Genomic DNA, 26,214 nt, shown 5'->3' with positions numbered 1-26,214 from the left:
CATCCAAACATTCGACGCGAAATCTATCTCGCCAAAGGTTGGGGGACTGATGTACTATACCTACGGATACTTGGATAACTACACGGCCAAAACCGCCTAGGTATAGCCCCACAAATAGAAGTAGTATATGAGTAACCGATTAAAAAAGATCACATTGCGGCCCAGGCCGCCTACTATAGAGTGTCATATTGAACATAGGGTCGCTAACTCTAGACTTAGGCCTCTGACAAATGCTCATAACTTGGGCTCAGCCTAAGCCCATAGAGAATCTGGATATTTGCCCAAAATGACTCAAAAAGGGGCCCAGCCCACAAGAAGGGGCAAACACATTTAATGACTCTATAAATACGCGTAGACCTCAACAATTAAAGATACGCTTTCATTAATTCCCTAATATGAGATTTGACTTTTGAGATCCTTTTTGCTTACTTGATTGTCGGAGCCCTCTCCGCAGGTAACCCCCTAAGGATCCATACCGTTTACGTTAGAAGATGATATGTACAAATCAAGAAGGAGCCGACTTGAGAGGTTAATGGTTGAGGTAAGACATTATTTGTGTTCCCTAATATCTATTATTTGTTTTCGCAGGAACAAGACACAAATTAAAATAACTTATCAGTTTTTATTTAAAAAATCAATAATATGTTAAATAATTTTAGGGGATGTATATCATGATTTAAAATTTTAATATAAGTCACTCTTTATTATAATAAATATGTTGAAAATATGTTAGAAGAAAAAATTTTTATGACTAAAATTTATGTAAGAACACAAATTAAAAGAACTATTTTTTTTTTATTTAAAAAAATCTAATCTTTAAGAAATACATTTTAAGAAATAAAATATAATTAGAATTCATATGGGAGAAAATTTTGTGTATGGAAGTATACATTTTAAGAAATAAAATAAAATACATTTTTCTAAATTTAATTTTATTAAATGATTAAGTAATTAGAAACCATAAAAGGATAAAATTAAAATTAAAAAAAAACAGTATAAAAAATAACTAATACTTTAATATAAGTTATTTATATTTAATTTTATAATTATAATAATAACAATAACAATAATTGTAATTTTATTATTTTTTATTATCATGAAAAAAGTAAATACAATGTTTTTACTAGTTTATTTAAAAATTTTAAGATTACTCTTTTGGTTCCTATTTTCGTTCAAAAATATCAAGTTGTTATTTCTGTTTTTTTTTTGTCTCAATTTGGTCCCGATTTTTGATTTTTTAAAAAAATGATGCAATTTTGTCATTTTGGTTAAATTTCTTCTATCGGACTTTTCATCAAAATTGAAGTTGTGAATAAGGATGGTTTGATTTGTTGATGTAATTGACGTACCATGGTGTCCATTTTGATGAAAAATCTTTCTTTCGCTTCAAAAAATTTAACGAAAAAGATCAAAGTACATTATTTTTTAAAAATCGGGACCAAATTGAAACTTGAAAAAATTAAAAGAGAGCAACTTACATCTTTGGACGAAAAAATGGACCAAAAGAGTATTTCAACCAAAATTTTTGTAAGACCCGAGAAATTTAATTAATTAAATAAATAAATAATTAATAAATGCGAGTAGTGAAAGCCTTTATGGAATTTAATACTAATATGTATGATGTGGAAAAGTACTAGCTTAGATGGCTAAAAGTACTTAGTTATCATGAGGAGACTTGAGTTCAAGCCCTATGTATGCCATTTGTGTGTTATTTAATTATTTTTTATTTTAATAATAATATTTTTTATCATGATGAGTGAAGAGGAGGGCTGAATCACAATTATGCCGCGAGGCGATTTTGATGTTTTTGGGATTCTGTGTTGATTCTGATATGGAAATTCTGAACCATGATATATATGTTTGTAATAGATTCCATTTTGAGAGAGTTGAAAATGTGATTAAAGGATATGGGGCAAAGGATACCAGTGAAAATTGAATTGTGTTGTTGTGAGGTGCAATTGAGGGGTTGGGTTCTGTTGCAGTCCAAAATGAAATAGGAAGAATGGATTAGGTGATGCCTTTGAATAGGTAATAATAAATCTAACTAATGCATGAATTAAGGTCTTTGACTTAAACTTAGGTTGATTAGTTTTGGAGGCAAAGTGATGCAAAAAAGGTACAAAGGAGGTTAGTTGGATCAGGGCTAAGAACAAATGTTGCATAATCTGATGTGGTATTAGTTATTTATGAGATTTGCTTAAGTTTAAAATGTGATTAAAGGATATGGGGCAGAGGTCATAGTACGTGAGATGATACCAAAAATTAACAAACTGATACATGGTAGGTCAAATTTAATGGTTCTAAGTAGCTTGGACAGTATCAAATTAGACCTCATATGGTATCTTGGATTAGGTTATGGTTTTTAGCTAGGCAGTGGCGAGGTGAAGGTGAATTATGGGTTATAGTGCATGATTGGATTGCTCAACTTAGAGAGTTAAGGTTAGAGGAAAAGTGTTAGGAAGTGAGCAAAAGGTGTTGCAGGATTTAAACTAGTAAACTCGTTGTACTAGTGTAGCGCCTAGCGATGAGGGTCATCTTGCCAGGCAGTACCTACAGAGACAGTGCTTTCTGAGGTGTTTGGCGCCTGGCGGCAGGAAGGGTCTGCTAGGTGGTTTGGAACTGGGGTTCGCCTAACAGCTCAGGAACGATGCCAGCCGATAATGCAGAGGCAGAATAACTGTTTGCTTTCGATGTGTGTGGTCTACAATGCTTTGGTGATACCTTAAAGGTCGACTTGCTGGAGTATTCCTTGAGTTGTGGCTAAAAACGATATCCCTTGAGTTGTGGCCCAGGATAGAGGGTAAACACGTTCATTCCATGAGCTTGGAATGGCATCTCTTGAGTTGTGGCACGGGATGGCGGATGAACACGAGGAATCCTTGAGTTGTGGCTCAGATTGGCGAGTGTTGGTGGTGTGAGTGTACAAGTTGTGGCTCGTACAGATGGGTCCAGAAAGATTTCCCTCCTCAGTCTTTAGGCGATGAGTTTGGTAGTCTTGGGACATTACAAACTATGTTTCATATTTGGAACTCCACCTGGCGTTACAGAGTGTGGTCTGTAGCTGGTTTCTCGCACGTGTTCTACAAGTGTTGGCTTATAGGTGTGGCAACAAGACATCTTGTGGTTTCATCTAAAGACATAGTGCATGGATGACATGATGGTGGCCATGTTGTATGGAATCAAAGGATATGAGTTTCCTTTGATATGTGTATGTGTGCATATATCCTAACCTTAATATATATGTACGTTTATATGTTAGCTCACCCTATCTGTTTGTGTTTGGCGATGATCATGTAATGCGTTACACGGGAGAAGATGATGTTGCAGGTGGTCCTGGTGAGGCATAGAGCCGAAGCGGGGCTAGCATGGGAAAAGTTTTTACAAAATTTTTATTATTTATGGTTTTGAATAATCTTGTAAACCGTTATGTTACATACTTGGATATTATAATTAAGTTTTATCAAGTATGAATTTTGAATTACTTTCTCCTGTAATAAATGTTTAAATTTTCCCGAGTTTTTGGAAAAGACAACATAATAAATGAGGTTTTTATTAATATTGACTGAAGATCTGCCACTACTTGTTAACAAAATAAAATGGGTAATAAAGTAAATTTCCTAGTATATTCTTTTCATATATTATATAATAAATATAATAAATAATAGATAATATATATATATATATATATACATATATATATATATATATATATATATATATATATATATATATATATATAATAGATAATACAATTAGAGAAAGTTGTGATTCTAATTATTGAGAATCAATAACAAGGATAATATGTCAATAATATTATCGTAATATCCTTGATATTATGCCCATGTATTATTTCTCGTGTGTGCAACCATCATTGTCAATTATTTCCTATATTGTTTGTTGTATTCAATGATGGCTTTATTATAGAGATTATGATTGTACTGTATTGTGTTTATATAAACACAACAATCTACAATACTAATATACTACAATATATCTCCATTTTATCTTTCTTGGTGTCAAAGCTCTTAAGCTTGAAGGCTCTCGATCCAATCATATCTTTTGCAGGCAACACAAATCACAAAAATTACCTACCCACAACTATTTTTGTCAGGTTGGACAGAGATAACTATCTCCTATGGAAGTCACTAGTTCTTCCATTGATAAGAGGTTGCAAACTTGATGGCTACATACTAGAAATAAAAGAATGCCCAAAACTATTTCTCACTACAAGTGACAAAACTCAGAAAACCAATCCTTACTATGAAGAATGGATTGCACAAGATTAAGCTCTCCTAGGGTGGCTAAGAAATTCAATGGCCATTGATATTGCAACACATTTGTTTCACTATGAAACCTCTAAGGAACTTTGGGATGAAGCCCAAAACCTAGCAGGTGCACACACAAAATCAAGGACAATCTACCTCAAGGAGAAATTAAGATGAATCAATATCTTCTCAAAATGAAGAACTTTGTTGATAAATTAAAGCTAGCAGGACCACCAATCTCCAACTCAAATTTGATGATTGAAATGCTAAATGAACTAGATGCTGATTACAATCCGGTGGTGGTCAAGTTATCTGATCAACAACATTAGTTGGGTTGATCTACAAGCCCAACTATTGGCTTTTGAAAGAAGAATAGAACAATTGAACAATTTCAATAATCATTCAATGAATACTTTAGCAAACCTTGCAACCAAAACTGATTTCAGAAGTAATAAACCAGGGACACAAGGTAATTGGAGGGGCTCTAACTTCAGAGGAGGTAGAGAAAGAGGTAGATCTAAACCAATATGTTAGGTATGTAATAAGATTAGACACATAGAAATGAATTGCTTGTATCGCTATGATAAGTCATACACAGAATTCAAATCATAATGCTGAAAATAACAAGAGAGAAAATCATAGTGCTTTCATAGCCTCCCCCTCCACAATTAGGGCTATGAATGGTACTTTGATAGTGGAGCTAACAATCATGTGACCCATCAAAATGAGAAACTTCAAGATCTCATGAAAACAATGGTATGACTTCTTCTCTCTTAGTTAGAAATGGTGAAAGATTAAAAAATTGGCCTCAAGCACAACTAATATGAATAACATCAACTTGCATAATGTTCTATATGTTCCAAAAATAACAAAAAAAATATTGAGTATATCTAAGCTAACTGTCGATAATAATACCCTTGTTAAATTTGATGCAAACTACTATTATGTGAAGAACAAACTAATAGGGAAAATACTACTAAGAGGGAAACTTAGAGATGGATTATACCAACTTTCAAGTATCAACTCTCGAATCAATAAAGATCCATGTGTCCACAAATCGCTAAAGGAGAATTGACATCGAAAACTTGGATAGCCCAACAATAAAGTCATAAAAGATGCTGAAGATTTGCGATGTCAAGACATCATCATGTTATCAATTTTCATTTTGTGAAGCTTGCCAATTTGAAAAACTTCATTTGTTACCATTTAAATCCTTTTCCTCTCATGCTAAAGAACCTTTAGGATTGATTCACAGTAATGTATGGGGACCTGCCCCAGTTTTATCTCCCTCTAATTTTAAGTACTATGTTCTTTTCATTGATGATTACAACAGGTTCATTTTAATTTTTCATTTAAAACAAAAATCAGAAACAATACATGTTTCCACTCAATTCAAAAGCCTGGTTGAAAACCAATTTAACAAGAAGATAAAAGCTCTCTAGTGTGACAGTGGAAGTGAGTTTAAACTTGTCCAGAAAATAGCCATTGAATCGGGAATTCAATTTAAAATGTCTTACCCGTATACGTCAACAAAATGGTAGAGCTAAAAGGAAATACAAACACATGACTGAACTAGGGCTCACACTTTTGGCATAGGCTAAAATGTCTTTAAACTAATGGTGGAGTGCTTTCTTTACTTTAGCTTATCTCATCAACAAATTGCCTTCATTAGTTAACCCAAATGAAAGTCCATTTTCATTGTTATTTGGAAAGAAACCTAACTATGATGCTCTAAAGTCATTTGGTTGTGCCTGTTATTCTTTAGATGCAAAAAATCTCACAAGGGTAATAAGTGCCTCAAATTTCATGGCAGAATTTTTATCTAAAGATATGTGGTCTTTAATGAGAATCTCTTTCCTTTCCATGATGGCTTTCTTGACACTATAAATTCATTAAAAACACAAACTAGAACAATTCATATTGTTTGTCCTTCTTGTCCTATAGGTACCACTACAAGCCACACAGTTGAATCAATTCACAGGGAGGTGAATCATCAAGAAGGTGACTTAGTTGCTAATGAAGAGCAACCAACTCTCAGTGACTAGCTGTCAATGATGATCAACCAACACTCAATGATATCTCAATTCATGCAGATGGGGCAACCTCACATGTAAACGACACACCAAAAGATACACCAAAAGAAAATAACCAACAGACTCAACAGAACAACACACACTGGATACAAACCAAAAGCAAGACAGGGATCTACAAGCCAAAACTGCCCTATATAGGTCTGTCAAAAATAGACATAGAAGACAAGGAACTGGTAAATGTTAATGAAGCTCTACTCAATCCAAAATGGAAAGCAGTCATGGATGTAGAATTTAAAGCTCTAACAACTAATCACACTTGGACTTTGGTACCATTTCAAGGGTAGAATAACATCAGAGACTCAAAGTGGGTCTTTAAAACTAAATATAAGGCAGATGGTGTTAAGACTCCAGCAAGTGTACCAGGTCGCGCAAGTAGTAACCGGTAAGACCGAGATATCGTTTCCCAAGAGACTCGTGCATACTAAATACTTGTGTAATTAGTGACTAATTTAAACTAAATAATGAATCTATATTTTGAGTTTCATGTATGAAATTAAATTTTGCATAAATGATTAAAATTGAACTTTGGAAGTTAAAGGCACTTAGTGAATGGAAAAGATTAGAAATGATATGAATTGATATTGTTGGGCTTAGAATTCACCAACTATGCTCTCATGGGACTACAATTTGACATCCTCTACATTAATATGCTAATGCCAACCCACAATTTTACTCAAACCCTAATTCCTTAATGGATTGAGCCTAAATTTCCTTATTAAGAGTCAATTCCTTGAACTCTTAATAAGCAAATTTGCTTTATGCATTAGGGTTAAAGACAACCAATAGGTCAAGCCCCATTCCTAGGTACAAGCTCCATTGAGTTTTCTTGTTCCAAATCAAGGATTCAAAAGATATCTCCAAACCCAATGAACCAAAAATCATGCAATGGATGGCTAAATCAAGGCAAGCATTAAGTGAAGAAACAAGAAGACTATCATTCAATGAAAGAGGCATTTGTACATTCAAAGCATTGCAATTACATAAGAGTATTGTGGCTACATCTAACCCCAACAAAAATGGGCTTAGCTCTCCATTGTCATGGAGAGCTCAAGCTTGCAAATGGAAGAAATGGAAGAGAAAGAGATACAAAGAGGAGGATGAAGTTGTTCCTACAAACCCTAGCACACCTCCATGCTCTCAAAATGAGTTTTCTTGCGCCTCCCACTGCCAAAAATCATTTTCTCTCGAGAATCCAAAAGAAATAGGTTTAATTTTGCCACATCAGCACAAGTGCCGCTCAGCGCCATCCCCGCACCGCTCAGTGTCCAAAAAATGCGAACCAATCAGGGCTCAGTGTTGGCTTCTGGCGCTTAGTGCCCAAAAATGCGAGAAAATGGCACTCAACCTTGAATTTTGGCGCTGCGCACTGGAAAATGCTAGAGGAATGAGGCTTAGCCTTGAATTCTAGCGCTCAGTCTTGAACTTCTATGTTCATATCTTCAATTTTGGCCTTTTTTTCTTCTTTTTTCTCTGATTGACAACTTCTTTGGCTTGAGACAAAAGCTTCCTATCATTAAATTGGTCACAAAAATGGGGATTAGTGGTATAATTAGATATATGTAACCCATATTGTATTTATTCACAAAAACAAAATAAAAGTGAGGATTAAGTGGGAAAAAAGCTCAAGAGGAGTTGTGGTGCTCACAAAACAAAAACTTCACAAGTGCATGCAAAAGTTTATAAGGGATCAACAATCATGGCAAAGTGTTTCCTCTATCAATGGGAACCACTTCTCACAATAACAAGTGTTTCACTCAAGCCCACTAGTGTATGGATATAAACAACATTCTCTCCACCATCACAATGTCACACAATTTAACTTTGTTTTTTGTTCAAAATGGCTAAAACTTTCACAAGCATGCTATCATCACAAGGGCTTTTATGGCTTGTATCGTGGCTAGGCTAAGAAGAAAATTTGGTTTTTCAGGATAACAAAAGTACCTTGAGCTAAGAGAGCAACTAATCAAATCATGAATGTATTTTTCTCCCTTCTCTATTGAACAAATGAAACCAATTCCCAACTTGCTTTCACCAATTTTCATTCTTTGCAGTAGTTTTTTTTTTTTTGAATTGAATTGAACAAAAAACTTTACAAATTTTCTCATGCTCCCTTATATCAGCAATAATTCCCCCAAACTTGAACCATATTCATGACTAACAATCATTTACTCTCTCAAGCTCAAAGTAAGGTAGTCATAATCTTCACTATGCTTAGGGTTCAAGGAATGACACATTTTGTGTTTAAGGCTCAAAGACTCAAAGGGTTTGCACAAGAAATATACTTGAAAAACATTGGGTCAATTATATAACAGGAAAAAGAAAGATGGCCTTGATCATTTGTAGCGTGCAAGTAAATGATTAGGAAATGAACTCAAGAAAAATTGATTATGATTCCACAGTAATAGTATTCACACAAATCAACTATGGGGCACAACCTCTCACAGGGTACTTTGCGTTCCACAATTGTCAACATATGCCAAAATCATTTATCACAATTAAAATCAAGCATCACTATATCAAAATGAGAACAGTCACAAGCTGATGCTCATAAGCAAATTTAACATCATTTCATAAGAAGCACAAAAGATGATCATAAAAAGTACAAAGTCAATGCAAAAGATTAGTTCACCAACCAAGCTACAAAGTTCAACAACTATCAAATGAAAGTTAAAACTAAAATTTAAACTGAATTCTAAAAGTATAATTGAAAATCAGGACTATTCACAAAACAAGTCCTGCAAAAGAGAGTCATCTCTCAACTCCAAGCATCTCATGAGACGCTATCCTCGCTCCTGGCGGAGGAATCATCATCGGACCCCTCCTCTTCATCATTGTCGGGCTCCTACCACAGAGGAAGTCGCTTCTCCTCCTCTAGAAGGGTTGGCCTAGTCCCTAGGCCATGTGACTCTAGCCTCGACTTCCTTAACAGACAAAAGATGTAGCTTAGCCATGGCTAAAGACACATCTCAGATCATCTTCGTGTGTACCACTCCCAACCGGCAGAGGGTGTTTAGCTTGAGGTTCAGGGATTGCATCTGCAACTGCATCATCTGCCATGCATCAGGGGGAGTGGGGACTGGTTGTTGGCAATGATTGAGTGGTGGTGGTGCAGCGGGTCCGTGTGCATGGAGGTTGTTAATGAGAGTGTGGTGTGCGCTGGAGTCGAGGCTTAGCGATGGGTGAACAACGGTGATTGTTGGAATTGAGTTAGAATCTAGGTTAGGATTTACAATTTAGGGATTGGGATTGGAGAGGTGGTGTTAGGGTTTGGGTTTGAGAGAGATTGGGGATTTAGGGAGTTAGGGTTCAAGAGAATGAGAATGAGAGTGAGGCTGAGCATTGGGTTATTTGGGCTAGAAAATCACTCTACACAGTGGCCTAACACTTAAAATTCATTGCACGAACTAGTGCTCAACGCCGCCTCTCATGTAACATCCCGACAGGATATTACGGATTTAAATAATAAAATAAGGAAAATACTAAATACTCGTCATTTAATATAACATCATTTCCCAAAAATGCGGAAAATTTAAAACTTTATTAAATCTATGAATAGTCCAAACTTTCCATAATTTATAAAACTCAAAATAATATAAAACATCCATAGTGTTTACAATTTATTTCAATTCATAAAATACAAAACTCCCAAGCTATCCCCGCTTCGTGGCTAAGCCCTACCAGATCCACCTGCAAGAACATCATCTGCTCCGTGTACTATGCACACAATCATCGCCAAACACAAGCAGATAGGGTGAGCTTAACAGATAAAACATATAAATATACATACACATATCAAACACTTATATATTTATATCATACAATCACACCAAAGGAATCCCATCCTTTGATTTCATACCACATGGCCACAACCATGTTAATTTATGTTCTACGTCTTCTAGTGATTACCTCAAGATGCCTTGCTGCCATACCTATCGGCCACAACCGATAGAGCACGTGCGGGAAACCATGCTACGGATCACACACTGTAACGCCAGGTGGAGCTCCCAAATACGAACATGGTTCGCAACTTCCCAAGACTACCAAACTCGTCAGCTAACTACCGAGGAGGGCAATCTATCTGGACTCATCCGTACTGGCCACAACCAGGACACTCATACCGACAACACTCGCCAACCCGAGCTCAACTAAAGGGTTCCTCGTGTTCATCCGCCATCCCGAGCTCAACTCGAGGGATGCCATTCCGAGCTCAACTCGAGGAATGCCACGTGCTTAACCCCTATCCCGAGCTGAACTCAAGGGATACGTTCCGAGCTTAACTCAAGGAATACCATCAACTCATCTTCGAAGCATCACTAAAACCTTGTAGATCACGCCTGGTGGCAGACACATACCATCAAGTGCCAAGCGCCTCTACACCACTGCCTCTGCACCTATCACCTGGCAGAACGCTCTCTGCCACCAGGCGCCACGCGTACAAATTGCTCTCTGAATCCAAGCTATCGCCTGGCAGTTCGCATCCCCACCGCTAGGCGCCATATCAGTAGTTTACAAACCTACAAACTCTGGTTTAGGTTCTGGCTTACCTTTTCACACACTCTCTCACAGTTTCATTCAACCAGTGTTAATGCCTTGTCTTGTTCACATCAAGAGTGTATACAATGCTCTAGCATTAATAGAGTTCCCAATCCAAGAGTTTCTAAATTCCAATTGGTTTAATAGTCATCAAGATTACTACTTCACCTCAACTCCATCATATGTCTTCCCTCAATTATATAACTCCCATTTGTCATAGTCAGGATTGCATCAAAATATTAATCTTTTCTAAGATCCAACAAGTTTACTTGGATTCATCCTATTTATTACCTATATTTATATGAGCTCTTACATACCATGTCAATAACACAATTGCCATGAATTCTCTATATTATCCAATTGGTCACACACTTTCCCCATTTACACTTCCCTGAACTATCACTCCATATTCCCTACATCTAATGCATTATAAAATCCCTCACCTCATAAAATAATGAAATTAAGTCTCCCTTCTCAAATGTACAAGTTTTCACCAAAGCCTAAATCTAAATATCATCTCCAACCTTGAGAGGTTTAAGCACCTACTTTCCAGGATCACAGAATCATCACAACAACCACAATCACGTCAAAAACTGCTACCACTGCGATAGCGCTTGGCAGCAGGCCCTTTGTCGCTAGGCGATGCTCTCAGTTTCTGGTTTTCCAAAATTGCTCCACCTTACGAAACCTCTCGAACCCCTCGAGGTGGTCTTCTTCCTGCCCAATTCTTTTTGTCTTCGCGTGAATTCCTCTTCCTTTGGACTAACGTACAACCCCCACTCAATTGTTACCAATTTTCACTAGAATTTACCACCAATTGGACTCACAACATCCAAACCCTAAATTTTTCAACCCTAAACCATATCCGCACTGTTCCATTGAATCTAGTCCTCAATCGCCCTAAACTCAATGAAATTTAATATCCAATCATCACCTAACAATTGAAACTAACTCCCCATCCGATCATAAGCAGCCCATACCCAATAGAACATCAAAATCGAGCCAAACAGGCATGCCTCGCCTAGCGGATATTCATCACCGCCAATCAGTTCATTAGAGAAACCTAGAAATGGGTTACAGACTTGTGTTGCCTGGCGGTATAGGCTACACCGTCAGGCGGTTCCTCACGAGAACTCAGAAAACACACAAAATGGTATGAGCCGCCTGGCGGTTATTCATAGCCCGCCAGGCGGTTTCTGGGGAATTTCCAAAAAACCCCAAAATTCAAGCAAAAACACTAATAATTCATGCATTTCACAAGTTATATCATGCAATTCAGGCTTAACGTAAAATAGAACGTGTAAAACTCCCCTGACCTGGAATTTCCTTGGCTTAAAGTTTGAATTATGGTTTTCCCTTGAGCACCAATGCCCCTTCCTTTGATTCCTTCCCAAAACAGCCTTTCTTTCACACCAGTAGCATACTTTTCCCTCTGAATTTCACTCCTCACAGTATCCTCTCTAATGGCAGCCACCAAAATCTTCTTTCTTACCTCTAATTGGCCTTTTAATTGGGTCTTAATATGGTTTAAGGGCCTATAAACGAAAATGGTTTAATGTTGGTGTTTATTGCCATTCATGGTTTCATTATGGATTGTTTTTCAGCCACCACTAGGCTGCCCATTCAGCTAGGGTTTCCTTTAACTTTTCACATTCAAGCCAAAACTAATTTAGCAAAAATAAAGTTTAATTCGGGTTCTCTAAGACTTGAACCCATAACCATGACAATGCCTTATCGATGCATAACCATTTAACCAATTTATGTTTCGTGATGATTAATATAATTCTATAGTTATCTCATCATTCAACATGATCAATCATAATATTAAAAACAATAATAATTAAATAATACACAATTGGCATACATAGGACTTGAACCCAAGTCCTCTCACACAATAAAGTACTCTTAACCACTTGAGCTAGTACTTTTACTCGTCACATAAATCCATATTTAATGTCATAAAGGCTCCCAATACCCGCATTTTTTAATTAATTATTTATTAAATTAATTTGATTCCACGGATCTTACACCTCAAAGCTAAGCATTGTATCAGTAAAAAGATGGATTTCTAGTTTTTTGGTGTGGCGTTGAGCGCCAAAAACTGGCGATGAAGTTGCAAAGGTGTATTTTTCTCGCTAAGGCTGAGCGCCAGAAATCAAAGCTGGGCTCTGAAGCTACAATGGTCACTTTTCTGTCGCTGAAGCTGAGCTGTACAGGGCAAGGCTGAGCGTCAGAGCTGCAATATTTTGATTCTCTTTGTTTTTCCTCTCAACCTTTAAACCTTGCCACTCAACACTTATGCAAACATGCATTCAAACAAAAACCAATGTTAAGACTAGCCTAAAACACACCGAAAGACCACATTGACAACATTAAAGGCTTAATGCACACATAACTTAAAAGAGAGAAAAACATGCTCAACTTAACTACCAAATTTCACAAACACACAAAGTTTAACAACAAGTCTCAAAGAAACAAACTGAAATAAAAGAAAGGGTTGAGATTGCTGGGTTGCCTCCCAGGAAGCGCTTGTTTAACGTCACGAGTCTGACGGTTAATGCGCTTAAGCTTTGTTGGTGCTTTTGGTGTGCTGCTTCCCAACCTCACACTTATACAACTTCAATTGATCACTAGTCACCAATATAGTCCTTCTAGAATAAGGAGCTTAAATTTTAATCCTTCCATCAACTTTGATGTCTCTAATAACCCACAACCTTGACCATTTTGAGTTGAATCTTCTAGGAGAAATCTTCAAATTTTCCTTTCTCATCACAATTGGTCGGCCAAGTCTAAGCTCATTAGTTCCCATCAAAGAGTGGTGGTGAACTCGAACGTCATCTTTCTCTTCCTTATCTTCATTCACTTTCGTAGAGAAACAATTGGAGCACTTTTCAAGCAACTTTGAAGCTTGCCAATGTATACTAGTCACATATAAGACTTCATTGATGGCCTTAAGACTAGTTTGTTCATCAGTCGGTTCTTGCATAACTTCAAGAACAATGAACGTCACCTCCTCATCTTGGTCTTTCAATTTTAGCATTCCATCATCCATATTGATAATAACCTTTGTTGTCTTCATGAATGGCCTCCCAAGAATGAGTGGTATCCCTTCATCTTTCTCCATTTCCATCACCACAAAATCAACTGGGAATTTAAGCTTATCTATTTGCACCATCACATCTTCCACCACGCCATAGGGGTATTTGACGGAGTTGTTTACTAGTTGCAAGGTCATCCTTGTTGGCTTGGCTTCGAGACCACCAATCTTTTTAAGCATAGATAGGGGCATCAGATTAATGCTAGCCCCTAAGTCAATAAGAGCTTTCCCCATATCTTGATTTCCAATGGTGCAAGGGGTGGTGAAGCTACCAGGATCCTTGAATTTTGGAGGAAGATTTTTCTGAATAATGGCACTACAATTCCCTTGCACTTCAATGGTTTCCTCTTCTATGTATTTTTCTTTTTGCCAAGGAATTCCTTCATGAACTTTGCATAAGAAGGTATTTGTTGCAGTGCTTCAGAAAAGGGGATCTTGATCTCAAGTTGTTTGAATATGTCTTTTAACCGAGCTAATTGTTTCTCCTTCTCTTTTCTTGAAGGATTTTGAGGATAGGGAAAGGGTTTCACAACAACTTTGTCTTTTTGTCTTTTCTCTTTATCTTTCTCTTCACTTTTATTCTCTTCTTCTTCCACGACAATCTCTTCATCAACTTCTTCCTCCTGAATCTCTTCTTCATTCTTTTTCTTTTCTCTAGCCTCCACCTTTTCTTTAGAACCTAGCCCAACCTCCTTTCCATTTCTAGTGAATATACCCTTACATTGCTCTTTGGGGTTCGCTTCGGTGTTGGCGGGAAAAGAACTTCCTCGTTGATCATCCAATTGCTTGGCTAATTGCCTCACTTGCACCTCCAAGTTTTTTATTGATGCATTGGTGTTCTTTTGATTTTGAGTTGACATTTGCAAGAATTGTTGCATCATGTCCTCAAGTTTTGAGGTTCTGTTAGTCAAAGAAGGATGGTGATAAGTTGGTTAAGTTGGGGGTCTATTAGAGGGTCCTGATTGGCCCATGTTCTGGTGAGGCATCCATCCTTGATTGAAATTTCCTTGATGGCCCTGATTACTAATATAGCTAACTTCCTCTTGAGATGTTCTTTGCATGGCACATTTTCCATTAGAATGGTTTTCCTCATACAATTCACAACCTTCCCCTTGTTAATGTTGAGCTAGAGACGCATTTTGAAGTTCTTGAGGAAGTTGAGAAAGTTTCTTCATGAGAGCTTCAAGTTCTTGAGTCATGATTTTGTTTTGAGCTAGCAAGGCATCTTGGGATTGAAGCTCTAAGACACCTTTCTTTTTCAAATGGGTTCTCTCATTATAAGTGTCATTGCCACTAGCTGCCATGTTCCCTACCAACTCGTAGGCTTCCTCCGGTGTCTTCCACTTGATATTTCCTCCAGCTGAAGCATCCAACATAAGCTTTGTTTGGGATCTATGCCCTGCCACGAAAAATGTAATCTGTGTATGTTGATCGAACCCATGAACAAGAGTTTTCCTTAGTAGTTCTTTAAATCTTTCCCATGCTTGACCCAATGACTCATTAATATCTTGTTGGAATGAATATATCTTTTGCTTTCCCTTGTTGACTTTGGACTGGGGGAAGTATTTTTTCAAGAATTTGGCCACCACATCATCCCAGTCATTTAAGCTATTATATGGGAAGGAGTTTACACAAGCTTTAGCATTTCCCGCCAATGAGAAAGGGAATAGACTTAGGCAGATGGCCTCATCTGGTACTTGATGAATCTTGATCGTGTTGCATATCTCCAAGAAAGTTGATAAATGAGTGTATGGATTTTCATGAGTTAATCCATTGAATTGATTACTTTGGACCAAGTGAATGAGAGTTGGCTTCATCTCCATATTGGTGGCATTGACGGTTGGCTGAGCAATACTATTAAAGTTGATAGGGCCTGTGAACGCTGCATAATCTTCCAAAGTGCGTCTTTTACGACCTCTACCATTACCATGAGGATTTTCAGCCATTTCTTCCTTTGGAAATGAATCAAGATTCTGAGGAGTAGACGGAAGAGTGTCTGAAGCAGAAGAGTGAGAGGCAACTTGTTGTGCTTAAGCTTGTTATCTCCTTATGGCACTATTGTTTATGCGGGTAGTTTTCTCTATCTCAGGATCAACAAGGAGTGGTTCTGAAGATACAATCCTCCTTGTACGGATCCTAACTTGCATAAACTATAGACCAACAACAAAAGCAAGATCGAACTACAAGTTAGCCCAAATAACGTGTGTATATAACTAAACAAAAATAATAAATATGAATAAAAGAATTAAGTCTAAATAACTCAAAAATCACAAAATAGTCTAGTATTAGACATAGGTCCCCGGCAACGGCGCCAAAAACTTGTTAAGACTTCGGCAAGTGTACCAGGTCGCGCAAGTAGTAACCGATAAGACTGAGATATCATTTCCAAAGAGACTCGTGTGTACTAAATAATTGTGTAATTAGTGACTAATTTAAACTAAAGAATGAATCCATATTTTGAGTTTCATGTATGAAATTAAATTTTGCATAAATGATTAAAATTGAACTTTGGAAGTTAAAGGCACTTAGTGAATGGAAAAGATTAGAAATGATATGAATTTATATTGTTGGGGTTAGAATTCACCAACTATGCTCTCATGCAACTACAATTTGACATCCTCTACATTAATATGCTAATGCCAACCCATAATTTTACTCAAACCCTAATTCCTTAATGGATTGAGCCTAAATTTCCTTATTAAGAGTCAATTCCTTTAACTCTTAATAAGCAAATTTGCTTTATGCACTAGGGTTTAAGACAACCAATGGGTAAAGCCCCATTCCTAGGTACAAGCTCCATTGAGTTTTCTTGTTCCAAATCAAGGTTTCAAAAGATATTTCCACACCCAATGAACCAAAAATCATGCAATGGATAGCTAAATCAATGCAAGCATTAAATGAAGAAACAAGAAGACTAGCATTCAATGAAAGAGGCATTTATATATATTCAAAGCATTGCAATTACATAAGAGTGCATTGATTACATCTAACCCCAATAAAAATGGGTTTAGCTTTCCATTGTCATGGAGAGCTCAAGCTTGCAAATGGAAGAAATGGAAGAGAAAGAGATACAAAGAGGAGGATGAAGTTGTTCCCACAAGCCCTAGCACACCTCCAAGCTCTCAAAATGAGATTTCCTGCGCCTCCAACTGCCAAAGATCATTTCCCCTCGGGAATCCAAAAGAAATAGGTTTAATTTTGCCATATCAGCACAGGTGCCACTCAGCGTTTGTCCCCGCACCGCTCAACATCCAAAAAATGCAAACCAATCAGCGCTCAGTGCTGGCTTCTAGCGCTTAGCGCCCAAAAATGCGAGAAGAATGGCGCTCAGCCTTGAATTCAAGCGCTGAGCGCTGGAAAATGCGAGAGGAATGAGGCTTAGCCTTGAATTCTGGCGCTCAGCCTTGAATTGCTATGTTCATATCTTCAATTTTGGCTTTTTTTTCTTCTTTCTTCTCTGGTTTACAACTTCTTTGCCTTGAGACAAAAGCTTCCTATCATTAAATTGGTCACAAAAATGGGGATTAGTGGTATAATTAGATCTATGTAACCGATATTGTATTTATTCATAAAAACAAAATAAAAGTGAGGATTAAGTGGGAAAAAAGCTCAAGAGGAGTTGATTTTGTTAGCAAAAGATAGCCAAGATAATGGTAAAAATCTACATTATTAGATGGCTAAATTGAAAGAAGGAAAGCAAGATTGGTTGCCAAAAGTTTTCAACAAACTGCAGGTCTTGACTATGATGAAACTTGAGTACTAAGGCACTGGCATCCAATCCAGTTATGCATGCTCGGTCTACATATTGAGATACATGTTCACTAAATTCGTGATTAAATGCTTCAAAATCAAGTCACAATAGCCTATGTGCCTATAACAGATCAAATTGTAGATTGTTTAACCAAACCTCTCACACACACAAGGTTCAACATTTTGAGAGACAAACTTGGGATGACTGAGTCACCTTAATTTGAGAAAGGGAGTTAGAGAAAGTTGTGATTCTAATTATTAAGAATCAATAACAAGGATATTATGTCAATAATATTATCCCAATATCCCTAATATTATGCCCATGTATTATTTCTCGTGTGTGCAACCATCATTATCAATTATTTCCTATATTGATTATTTATTAAATGATGGCTTTATTAAATAGATTATGTTTGTAATGTATTGTGTTTACATAAACACATAAATCTGCAATACTAATATAATACAATATTTCTCCATTTTATCTTTCTAATACATAATAGATAATAGATACAATATTTTATTGTCACATTCTCATATAAAATAATACATAATACATCACATACAAACAAGAAAACAAGAATGCAAGCTCCCCTACCACTTACTCTCCACTTTTTCCTTCTTTGACTTGTCACTATTTCTATTAAAATTCTCTCTCTAAACATTGTCTTCCCATATATTTATAAGTTTAATATTTCTAAGGAAAATACAATCTTTTATTCTTACTTATTATTATCTAACAATAATATATAACACTATATAAGAATATCTCATAATATCTAACAATATCTCGAGATATCTTTTAATTTGTAACAATACAACAATATCAAAGAATATCAACAAATATCGAACAATGCTTAATAATGTTTTTTTCTATTTGAATAATTATTTACCAAATCTTATTTCTTATAAAATCTTTTCAAATAAAATAAATGCTTTAAATTATAACTAACAAACTATTTTATCTTTTACTTAAAATATTTAACTATATTTATATATATTTCTAATTATTAAAATTTATAGGATCTCACATAATTAAGTAGAATATCAATATATGCATACATTAATGTGTCAAACAAACATAAAAAGGGCAATACTTGATTATGAGTGTCGCAACCGAAATTGTGACAGGACAACGAACCAAAAATTAAAATTTGATAAAAAATAAAGAGTTTGGAGTTGCCACCATAGTTTATTATAGGAAACTATGGAAAACCATAAAAGAAGAGCAAGGTCTGCAAAAAACCAGATTTTGGGTCCGAGAATCGATTACGCGTGAGGAAGGTATTAGCACCCCACAACGCCCTTCCTAAGACGGCACCTTTAATTAAATGTGAAAAAGTTATGTGATTTTTCAAAATATTTATTTTATCCAAAAAATAATAATAAATGAATTTACAAAAGAAACAGAAATATTTTTTTTGATTTTTTGGGCCCAATGAGGATTAATCCTCGCTCCTACGTATCTCCATGTGAATGGAGAATCAGGGTTACGTAGTTCTTTATGAAAAACTATTTGGAAAATTATTTGAAAAATGATTTAATTTGTTTATAATTTTGAAAACCTTTTTATTTAAATTTTAGTATTATTTAAAAATTATTGTCACGCGACGCGAGCAGTCGCATAGACACTTGAAATAAATTCTTTTTTTCTAATCTTTTATTTTTTATTTTTTTAATCATTTATAAATTTTTAATATTTTTTAAAGTCATTTTAAAGTAGTTGTAGATGTCATTGCGACGTGAGCAACCAAATAGATATAAAAGAGTAAAAAAAGAAGGCTATTTTTTATTTTTAGATCATCTGTATATATTTTTAGAAAAAACAAAAGTCTAAATTGGATGTCATGCGACACGAGCGGCTGTGCAAACAATAAAGAAATGGGAAAACATATTTTTATGATTAAAAACAAAAGAATGAAAATTGAAGAAAACTAAATCCAAAGATGAAAGAATTGAGAGTGACGTACCTTAAAAAATTTTCAATATCTCCTCACCTTTTCTCTTTTTCTTTTTTTTGCTTCCTTTTCTAATATTTCTGTGTTTATTTTTCCAATAGAGATAAAGATGAGAGGTGTCTATGTGGGTGGTAATGAGAGAAAGAGAGTGTAGAGAAGTTTTTTCTTTCTACCTCCTTCAATATTTTTTTTAAAGAGAGATAAAAAATGAGGTGTAGAGAAGTGTAGAGATTTTTTTTTCGCTTTTTTTTATGACAAAGTGCGTATTTATACTCGCATCTTGCAATATCAATGCAATCTCAACCTTAATTGTAATGAACAATATACAAAAGGAATTTGTCATGATAGCATTACATTATAGGGATCAAATCATAGCAAATCAGAGCACAAAATCAATCAAGATCAGTAAATCAGAGCACAAAATCAAATTCCAATTAGTAATATTGATTCTTACCATTTGAAAGAGATATTGCTTCTAATTATTAGAATCATATCACTAATTTCTTTATCAGGAACAAAGGGTACGTTGGGCTATTGGGCTTATTAAAAAGTATGGGATAACTAAAAACAAATTGAGTTCTTTAAAAACAAATTGAGTTCTTCCTTCTTTTTTCCTTTTTTTTTCTTTTTTCCATCTTTTTTTTCCTAAAATTAAAGTTTGAAAATCTTTTTTTTCCTAACATTTTTTATTTATTTTTACTTTTATTTTTTTGAAAATAAATTTATTCACCTGGACGAAATTAGGTGTTGACAGCTGCCCCTCTTGACTTAGATTTTACTAGATAATATGAAAATTTGACTTTTTCATATTATCGTAATAAAAGATAAGTAAAGATAAAAACACTAATTTCGTTCGGGTTTTAAAAGAAGACAAATTTGAAGACAAACTTGACCATTCGAGAGGGGATGGCCTATATCTTAAAGAAAAGAACTAAGAGACCATTACCATGTAGAGGGTCTCCATCCAACACACAAATTTTTTTTTACTTTTTGGAAAAAAGAACAAATTAGACCAATCGCGTGGAGAGGGTTTATTGATAGGATTCAGTGACTATTACCATGTAGAGGGTCTCAATATGACATAAGAAATCAATGACCATTGCCTCACAGAGGGTCTTGATGTAACGAGATCGATGATCTTGCAGAGGGCCATGATGTGAACATAAGGAAATCAATGACCATGTCTTACAGAGGGTCATGATGTAAAGAGATCGATTACTATTGTCTCGCAGAGGGCCTCGATGTGACATAAGAAATCAATGACCATTTGCCTCGTAGAGGATCTTGATGTAAAGAGATCGATAACCATTGTAAGACCCGGGAAAAAATTAAATTAAAGGGAAACACATGGAAAAATTAATGATTTGATTAAGATTGTTGATTTATTTAATTTAATTAAGTTATTAAATTATTAAATAAATATTATTTGAGTGATTTGAGTTATTGTTGTATTTATAATAATTATTTAAGTGATGTAAGTTATTGTTTTATTTATTTTGAATTTTGATGTTATATGTAATGTTAAGAATATATGTATATAATTAAGTGGTATGTATTACAGCATGAGAAAGTAATTGGCTGGTGGTTGGAGAATGAATATGTGCTTGCAGGTTCTTGGTTTGATCTTGGCCGTGTTCATTTACTGGTTTTAATTTTTTATTATTCAATTATGGCGGAGGCCCAGTATGCGTTTATAATTTATTCGTGCATATATTATGAGAAAGCTTGTAGATGGGTGGTTGTTGTGCCTGGTTCATGAGTTCGAATCCTGTGCAGTCATAATGGTTCATGTTTATTTTATTTTTCTTTCTTCTTTTTTATGGGCCCGCGAAACTTTTCCAAATTAAAATTCTCTCTCCTATTCACGTTGGTGCATGCAATGTTTTTAAATTCATGTTGCTGCAGTTTTTCTGTTTTTGTTTTCAAGCCCTTATGTTACGTAAAGATAATAAGAGAGAGATTTTTTTTTTAATTTTCAGAATCTTAACCAACCGTTTGAATCAAATAAGGGTTTTGGGTTAAAAGCTAGGTTTCTTCAGAAAATGGAGGACGACTGTTCTAGAAAAAAAAACCCTCTAGGGTATTTAATCTCTTGGAACCATAGAAAAGAAGAAGGGAGAAGCCGTATGGGAGAGATTTGGAGACCGAGAGAGAACCCTGGAGAGGTAAAAAAAAGAAGATACAAGAGGGACGTAAACTTGTATCAGGTAGGGGAAGCCAACCTTGTTTTCTTCTCTTGTTTTCTTTGCTTGATGAATAAAACTCGAAAACCATGCATGTGTAGTGTAGAGGAAGTTCATTTTTTGTATACTATCATTGCTGCCATGGAATCTGTGGATGTGTTATCATTCTAATATTGCATGAAATGGGATTTGCTTTCTGATTTGGTTTGAATCTTGGTTTTATTTCTCGTTTTCTTGTGGTTTAAAGAATGAAGTTGAACTTTGAGTTGTTTCTTATTCTCTACGATCATTGAATGAATTCGTGATGGCCGTGGCGTGGTATTATGCATGTTGCATATCTAATTAATGGAGCGGGATGGTAGTGCAGCAGGAACGTTTCTGCATGAAGTTTTATTGGGTTGATCATAGTAGGGTTGGCATTGGTTGCATGGTTTGTATAGGTTCAATGTTTCTATTTCTTTTATTTCATACCATACGTGTTAGCTCTTCTGTGGCAGGGTATACACGGTTTTATTTTCATGGGGAAAAGGGGGGAAATGCTTTATTGAGATGTTTAATTTTGTTGGACTCTGGTTCTTGGTGCGGCCTCCTCATGGTTCACGCCTGTGTTGAGGGTTGTGTTTCCGGAGAAGTGGTTGTTGGCGTCGTTGGTGACGTGCAGTGTCCAGGGCAGAAGGCTCACGGTGCAGCAGTAGATTCAGGTGCAGTGTGCGGAGCTAGTTCAGGTGCAGTGTGTGGAGTTGGTTCAGGTGCAGCATGGTGGACTGTTTCAGAATTGCATGGATTTTGTTTTTGGTTTTCTTCACTTTGCAGGGATGGGAATGGTTCCTAAACACTTTCTCTTTCTTACTTTCTATTAATTCCAATAAAGACATATATCTTTTGTTTTATTCACGTGATTGCAGCCGTGTCCCTATTGTCCCTACATGTTTTCGCTTTCCTTTTCTCTTTCTTCCTTATTCCTTTTTTTTCACGTAAAGTGTGGTCTGCATGTGTACTATGGTGAAGTGTTGAATGTGTGGGCATTATCCTACTTCTTTTAAAACCTTTCTCTTTCTATTAAGGCTACCCGTGAATACATAAGGTGGTGGGGGCCACAGGGTTTTTTTTGTCTCTTTTTCTCTAAACCAATCATACCTCTTTTAATGAAGGATAATGATATTTCAACAAAAGTATTTGACAAGTTTTTTACAAAGGTGATGTGGCAGCGGTTTTTTTAAATTTTTATTACGAAAAGGTTAGTTCACACGTGCGGCGGAAAGAGAAAGGAAACTGAAATTAAATGTAAGTTAGAGAGAGAAAGTGAAGAAGAGAGAAAGGGGGAAAGTGAGGCCGGGGGGGTTGCGAAGTGAGAAATCGAGAGAGAGAGAGAGGGAGGAAGTAAGGTCGCCAGAGTTTCTGGTTCAGTGAAAGCGAGATTCCGGCAAGCATTTCGCCGTCGTTAGTGGAGGATAGTTATCAGTGAAAGCGAGAAAGATAGAGAGAAAGAGGGATAAAGCGAGAATGAGAATGAGAGAGTGAAAGGAGTTAAGCATTGCAGATTAGTGATGGATAATTGCAGTCATTACCGCCGTTTGGGTGGGTTACCGGAGACAGGTCGTAGAAGAAGTCGTCGACGACAAGGAATTCGTCTTCCCGAGCGTACAATCGAACTTTTGCCGGAGCCCATTTAATTTATTTAACCCAAAGGTAACGTATTTCGTTCGTATTACGCAGATGATATGCATAGAATGATATAATTTAGTTTTGCAAGTTTGAATGAATTGGGGGATGTGTTTGTAAAGTTGATCTCGTTGGCTGTGAATGTGGTTATTGGTGATTTTTGTTCTTTAGAGAGATATGGTTGGTGAATGAGCATTTTATGTCTGTGTTTGGTTGTCCGGTTCCAGCACTGACCATCATGTTACTGAATAACGAAGTCCAATCCAACAATTATAACTGCATTACCTGAAGTATGTGGTCTTTGTTTCTGCACAATACTGTATAAACAAGTAACGCCGATGTGGGGAGTAATGCATGTGTATGTGGGGAGTTCAAGCACAGTTTTTTCATAACAGCTGCAGAAGATACCAAAAAACTTAACTTAAATTTACAAATCAGACAAGTATTCCTTTTCATGACCCATGCCTGATCCAATTCCAATTCAATTATTTAAGTGGGAGTGTAGCCTCACAGTATCCCAAATAAAAACCTGTTACAAAAGACGGGAGTTAGTCGCACCTATGTGGGGACTACACTTGAACTTTTGCAATAATGCTTCCACATTGAATAAAAACTATTCTTAAGTCGCTTTTTTCGAGCATTGACCATCATGTTACTCAATCACGAAGTACAGTTGACCAATTAAAATTGAATGAAAGGAATTATATGGTTTTTATATGTACACACAACTGTATAAACAGCTCACGCCGATGTGGGGAGTTGGAGCAAAGTTTTTTTAATAAAGTTGCAGGACAAGCCAAAAAACTTAATTCAAAAGTGCTAAATACGTTATTCCTATTTCATTCGTTAATAAAAAAAATTACTTTGCATGACCCAAGCGTGATCCAATTCCAATTCAATTAATTTAGTGGGAGTGTAGCCTCACAGGACCCCAAGTAACAACCTGTTACAAAAGCGGGGAGTAAGTCGCAACTATGTGGGGAGTACACTTGAACTTTTCCAACACATTTGCCTCATTGTATAAAACTTTGTTTAACTCTCGTTTTTGGAGCATTGACCATCATGTAACTCAATGATGAAGTCCAATGGACCAATTAAAATTGAATTAACTGAAGTATGTGGATTTTATATGTGCACTGAATTGTATAAACAGTTGACTCCGATGTGGGGAGTAAGGACGTTGTATTTGGGGAGTTGAACCAAAGTTTTTTGAACAAAGCTGCAGGACCACGCAATAAACATAATTTAAATGTGCGAAATCCGTTATTCCTATTTCATCCCTTAAGAAAAAAATTACTAAACATGACCCAAGCGTGATCCAATTCCAATTGAATTAATTAAGTGGGAGTGTAGCCTCACAGGACCCCAAGAATAAACCTGATGCAAAAGCAGGGAGTCAGTCACAAGTATGTGGGGAGTACACTTCAACTTTTCCAATACTGCATCCACATTGTATAAAACTTTGTTTAACTCTCGTTTTTGGAGCATTGACCATCATGTAACTCAATGACGAAGTCCAATGGACCAATTGAAATTGAATTAACTGAAGTATGTGGATTTTATATGTGCACTGAACTGTATAAATAGCTGACTCCGATGTGGGGAGTAAGGACGATGTATGTGGGGAGTTGAACCAAAGTTTTGTGAACAAAGCTGAGGGACAAGCCAAAAAACTTAATTTAAATGTGGTAAAAACATTATTCCTATTTCATTCCTTAACAAAAATATTCCTTTGCATAAGCCAATTCCAATTCAATTAATTTAGTGGGAGTGTAGCCTCACAGGACCCCAAGTAACAACCTGTTACAAAAGCGGGGAGTAAGTCGCAACTATATGGGGAGTACACTTGAACTTTTGCAATACTGCTTCCACATTGAATAAAAACTATTCTTAAGTTGCCTTTATCGAGCATTGACCACTACAACAAATTTCCAAATTTGCGAGGGAAAAATCCCTAGCTAATCCCTCGCTAATCCCTCGCAAAACAATTTAGCGAAGGATTAGCTAGGAAATAGCGATGACATTGAATCGTAGCTAAATTATAGGTAGCTAATTAGCGAGGAAACTACTCCGTAGTTAATCCCTAGCTAATCCTTAGCTAATCCCTAGCAAAATGTTTGTAGCAAACCCTTAACTAATCCCTAGCAAACTAGTTGTAGCAAATCCCTAGCTAATCCCTAGCAAAGTGGTTGTAGCAAATCCCTCACTAATCCCTAGCAAAATATTTGTAGCAAATCCTTAGCTAATCCCTAGCAAAGTGGTTGTAGCAAATTCCTCACCGATCCTTAGCAAAAAATTTGTAGCAAATTCCTAGTTAATCCCTAGCAAAATATTTGTAGCAAATCCCTAACTAATCCCTAGCAAAAATGTTTGCAGCAAAAGCCTCACTAATCCCTAGCGAAATATTTATAACAAATCTCTCGCTAATCCCTAGCAAAATGGTAGCAAATTTCCTTGATTGAACTTTTCCACACACATAATTGATAATATCTTCTTTTAGCTTTACTCCTTGACTGGAATATTAGATGCTACTGTATTTGTATGTCCAAATGTTATATTACAATTCCAATTTGATTTACACAGTGAATATATATATATATATATATATATATATATATATATATATATATATATATATATATATATATATATATATATATATTTAAAACCAAC

Source organism: Vigna unguiculata, chromosome 10 (assembly GCF_004118075.2).
Source record: "Vigna unguiculata cultivar IT97K-499-35 chromosome 10, ASM411807v1, whole genome shotgun sequence".
NCBI classification, from domain to species: Eukaryota; Viridiplantae; Streptophyta; class Magnoliopsida; order Fabales; family Fabaceae; genus Vigna; species Vigna unguiculata.
Note: the sequence above shows the minus strand (reverse complement) of the source record.